Raw genomic sequence first — 5,901 nt, 5'->3', positions numbered from 1 at the left:
GTATATATTTAAGAAAAATATGTTACGTTTATATATTAAATATATTTATATATTATATAATTTATATGAATATAAATATATACATGCAAGTATATGTAAATATTTTCAACATATATATTGTATGTGTTTCTTTATATATACATAATAAATATACACAGTACACACACATATATTATGTAAACAAAAACTTTTATTTTGTATGCGATTAATTGTTTGACAGCACTAATATATATATATATATATATATAGTTTGAGTTTGTTTAATATTTTAATCATAATTCCCATAATTCCATTTTCATTTCACAGTTTAATGACTTTACTACTATTAGTCAGCCAGTGATTATATGAGTAGCATTCAAAAGTTCATAAAAGAGCAAACACAATAATCAGGAGTGGAGATGCTCTCAGGTGGCAGGAATGTGCATGTGCTCATGTAATGCAGACAAACTTGTCTGCAGGCTGACGTTACCATTTCCAGCAGTGTCATAGAGACTAATGTGTCATTTTACCTGACACGAGTACAACAATTACAGTCCTGTCTATTACCTCCACTCAGCCCATGCTAAATATATTACAAGTGCAAAATTGATAAGGTTTGTCAAGTCTTGGCTGGTGACCCAAATCAAAGGAGATATTCTGGTCAATTCAATGTAAGTCTACTGCATTTTTTGGATTTATTTATTTTAAAACTAAAAGTCAAAACTTGGAAAGGAAAAGTGCCCACACTTTACAATACGTTTCCATTTAACTGCATTAGTTAACATGAAGTATCAATTAAAAATTAGCATTTTTAATCTTAATGTTTCACCATTTACTAACACATTATTAAAATCAATCAAAACTTGTATGTGAATATTATTTAATGGACTTGAGCTAACATGAACTAACAATGAATAGCTGTATTTTTGTTAACTAACATTACCAGAGATGAATAAATAACAAATAATAATAAAACAATGTAATAAACAAAACACAAAAAACATAACACATGTATTTATAATTTTTTGTTAATGCATTATTAACAATAACTAATGGGTCCTTATTGTAAAAATAATAGCACACCAATTTAAAGTATCAGTCTGTGGCACAAATGAATGGGACATCTTGATGTTTGTTAATAGTTAGGAGCAAGAGAGATGTTGCTGTCACGGGGCTGACGAGACGAGAGGCGTGCGGATCCATGTGCAAGCTTTATTCAGCAGAGAGGTCAGAAACACAGGCAGGGTCGAACAAATGGCAAACAGGTATATGGCGGGCAAAACACAAGAATAGTCCTAGGGCTAGCGTAGGTCACTGATCGGCAGACAGAATCACAGGGGCGAGACGAGAGGGAAAAATCCAGGAAAACAGGCAAAGATCAGAAACCGAGAGAACAGGCAAGGCAAGGCAAAACAAGGAAACTCAGAGACTCGGAACGGGGTACAGGATCGTGCAAAGAATGATGGGATATGTAGTCCGGGGTGCTATGCAACAGTTTGTGTTGTGCGAGAGTCAATGTAATGGAAAGGGTGACCTCTGGTTGTGAATGAACAGAAGTCCATGGACAGGATTCGTGACAGTTGCCTTATAGCGAGAACCACTTAAAGGCACAGTTCACCCAAAAATGAAAATGTGCTGTTAATTCACTCACCGTCAGGCCAGCCAAGGTGACTTGTTTTCTTCAGTAAAGATTTTTAACTGAAACAGTGCTTGTTGATGATTCATAAAATGCAAGTCAGCGGCTGCCTGTTTTTGAGAATAAAAATAAAGAGCATATCAAGGAACACAAAATTGATTAACACCTGAGGCTCCTGACAATATATTGAGGTCTTATGAAGCAAAACGATCAGTCTGTGCAAGAAACTGAACATTATTTACAACATTATCTGCACCGACCAAGCCCCACGGTTGGGCACGTATGTGATTCGCAGATTAATTGCTATACATTTAACCATCACAGAGTGAAAGTCTGTCATTTGCACGCGTTTTGTCTGCCAATTCTGTGTGCAGAGCTCGCGGGCGCTTTTACCTTTGGGAGTGGCCGGTCAAAAGAAATATAGTGCGGATCTGGCACAATACAAAAATGATGGAGTTGCATAAACACTAGGCGGTAGTCAGTGTTGGTCTACAATCCTAATCTGAAAGCATCTGCTCTGCTCCGTACAGCCAGGGTTGCCAGATCTGCTTTACAAAACTAGCCAAATGGCCAGCCCAAAGTAGTGCAATGACCATATCCCAAATATCCAAACTCAAAATATGTAATTTCCATACCTAAAGCACATATTTTACAGTGTTTGCAGTTATTTATTTTAAATTAATTCGCTGAAAAATGGTCAATGAGATCACACATTTGCTCTATGTGCACTGAAAAAAAAATTATTAATTGAATTTACGAATTGTTTTTAAGGTAAGTTGTTCCAATCAATTTATTTTAGCTACATTTAAATAAACAAATTTAGTTGACTAACTTCCAAAAAAACATTTTTTATTTAAATGTAGCTAAAATTAATTGTTTGCAACCACTTACCTTAAAAAAAAAAAGTAGTATCATTTTTTTCAGTGTGGAATCATGCCTATAAAGCCAAGCGTTTAAAATAGGCTATGTAACTTCTGCTATATAATCACTGCACCTCCAGCTACTGCATTTGCATGCAAAATGACTAATATATAAATACCATACTGTGATTGAAAGTAGTGAGCTCATATATCTGTCTCAGTGCATTCTGCCCAAGTATAGCAGCACACACACACACACACACACACACACACACACAGAGCCCGTTCTGCAGCTGTCACTAGCTGACATGGCCCTGCAGCACACCATGTGTTGTGTAAGTCTGATGAAAGCAGAGGTTCAGTAGTGGAGCACACGGCTGCCTCGTCCCAGGATGGCTGGCCCTCTTGTTTCGTGCGGCGCGGTGGCGCAGCTGTTATAGTACAGCATCGCTCCTCTCCCTCCGTCTCTTTCTATGTTTCCTTCCCCTCCACTTCCTGACAAATAGGACAAAGATCTGTGAATCCCTAATTCCTCCAGTGGCACAGAAGCATTGAAGAGCGGAAAGCATCTGGTTATTCTGCTCCTCTCACATCTCGACAACACTCGGGCCCTTTCAGAGAGGAAAAGAGAAAGAGAACGAGACGAGAGGGAAAGAGGTCTTGCTTTAAATGCTAAATATATGTCGAAGGTTCTCTTGCGTTTCCACGTTTCTTTTTTTTTATTAGGTCTCATGTGCATTTCCATCTTCCCTGAGGAAAATGTTGTAGCTCAGAGCTTGCTATTTCCAAACCCAGGAGACAGCTCGGTTATGTGCCATTTAAAGGTGAAGTGTGCAATCTTTTTTAATACTTTCCAGTTTAATATGCAGAGAAGCAGTTATTTCCTTAAGACGTGTAAATACTGTGACTCTGGCACAAAACATTGCTTTGTTTGAGCATCCTGACAAAGTAATACACAGCCAATAGCGTGAGCTTGGGGGCAGGGCTATATATTTGACATGGGGAAAACATCATTTTTTGGGCTGTGATGCTACTGCATACTTTAGTATTACTTACTACTTATGTATCTACAGGGCTGTCCTTAAGTGGTGCAATCGCGAATTGAGGAGCCCCCGCTGCGAATGGACAAAAAATGTATTGTTGTGCCTTTGGATGTCAGAATCGGAATGCAAATCATTTTTATAGAATACTGTCATCAAAGATGCCATTTGAAGCTAAACGCAGACAATTTAACGGACAGACTATAGATGATACCTGCAAATATTACCAGGGGCGGATTTAGTGATTTGGGGGCCCCAGGCAAAATATATGAATGGGGCCCTATGTATTTGCACACATTTACAAATTTAGCCTTGAGGTTCCTTTTTTGTTGTGATGCTTGCTGCTGCATAATGGTACCCCACAGTTGTGTCCAATGTTTCTACATTTTTCATGTACATGTTATAATGGCTTTCTTTCATGTTGTAGTCCACGAAATAGCAATTGATTTACAGTTTTCACAAAAACAAAATAAATTATAAAACGATAAACTTCACAATTGAGCCTTTAAACATTTTTTTAAGAAAAGTGATGAGTCGGAAGTATAAATTATGATATTAATTTAAAACAGGGTTATGTGGGTGGATTTTCGCATTGGTCTGAACAAAAACTGCAGACGGGATTATTGAAAATGCACATTGATTCTCTGCCAGCAGGAAGCGCTATTGGAAGGCCAGAAATACAGCGGTTTCCCCGGTAACGACTGTAAACAATGCAGCACTGCTCATAAACGCTACTTTATCAGATAAAATGAAAATTCCATGAAAAGTTTTCTGAAGACAGTCGGTTCCCTTCATTCATTCTTGAATTAGTGAGAATGAGAAAAGTGTGAAAAAATATAGCCTATATTGACAAGAAAGTCCACTGATTAGTTACCAGCGTAAGCCCGTGTGCCTGCGCTCATCCAAAGGCTAATTATAAACTTTAAAATACACTTAGTTTAGTTATTTCAACTACAAATTTAAATGAAAATTAAATTATACATTACACACCTAAGGATTACATCAACCAAACAAGTAACTGCGTATGCGTCCTCTACTTGGGTTCTTATGAATAAGTAAGCAGCATTTAAAACAATAAACATATAATACGCACTGTTGCTCAATATTTAATAACAGCTTCAGATACATGATATTTTCATTTGCTACAAGCAGGATGCACGAGAAGTGTGTTCAACTCGGACACGCAGATGGTTGTCGTGGTGATAAACACCATAAAAAGCAACCGTTCGCGTGTCCGCACCTAATGCGCATCTTGTAGATGAAAAGCATTTTAGGGGGCCCTTAGCTTTTGGGGGCCCAAGGCGGTTGCCTACCTTTGCCTAATGGGTAAGTCCACCTCTGATGATTACCCTACTTTTAAAACATAAATTTGATTTAAACAATAGGTATACATGATATTCACATATGCAGTTCATAGGGGACATATTCTATTAGCCCTACAGTTACAGCATGAAATAGCCTACTATTTAAACCTATAACATTTACCTATTTTATCTCACAATTCTGATTTTTTTTTAGCAAATGCAATTTTATATCTCCTAGTTTGGACTTTATAACTCAATTTAACTCAACAATTGCGAGTTTGTCAATTCTGAGGAAAAAAAGGCAGAAGTGTGGGATTATAAACTCATGATTCTGAGCCGAGGGGAAAAGAGAGAATTGACCTGTTGATTTTTCTAATCAGAATTGTGAGATATAATCTCGGAATTGCGAGAAAAAATCAGAAGTTTTAAATATAAACTCAAAATTACCTTTTTTATTCTTTTATTCCATGGCTTCCATAGACTGCTAGTTAAAAACTGTCATTTTCTGCCACCGTTTGCAAACACCGAAAGCGGGTTGGGAACGGGTTAAAAATACAGTTTCTGTGTGAATATCTGTTAAACTGTAATTTATTCCTGTGATCAAAGCTGAATTTTCAGCATCATTACTCTTTAGTCTTCAGTGTCACATGATCCTTCAGAAATCATTCTAATATGCTGATTATTATCAATGTTGAGTTGAAAACGTCTCGGTTACTTGTGTAACCCTCGTTCCCTGAAGGAGGGAACGGAGACGTTACGTCAGTCGTGACTGACGAATTGGGATCTCGCCCGAGAACCCAATCACCTTCGAGTGTTAACTAAACAAGCCAATGACAGTTGGCGTGCGTGTTTCGCCACGCGCACCCCGCCCCGCAGCGCGGCTATAAAAGGAGAGCGCGTGCAAACGCACATCAGTTTTTCGCTGAGGAGCCGAGACTACGTGACCCGGCCGTACAGCAACTGTGGCGACGGGACGTAATGTCTCCGTTCCCTCCTTCAGGGAACGAGGGTTACACAAGTAACCGAGACGTTCCCTTTCAGTCAGTCACGTTCGACGTTACATCAGTCGTGACTGACGAATT

The sequence above is a fragment of the Sinocyclocheilus anshuiensis genome, unplaced genomic scaffold (assembly GCF_001515605.1).
Source record: "Sinocyclocheilus anshuiensis isolate Anshui unplaced genomic scaffold, SAMN03320099.WGS_v1.1 scaffold84, whole genome shotgun sequence".
In the NCBI taxonomy this organism is placed as follows: domain Eukaryota; kingdom Metazoa; phylum Chordata; class Actinopteri; order Cypriniformes; family Cyprinidae; genus Sinocyclocheilus; species Sinocyclocheilus anshuiensis.
This window is presented reverse-complemented; position numbering follows the sequence as displayed.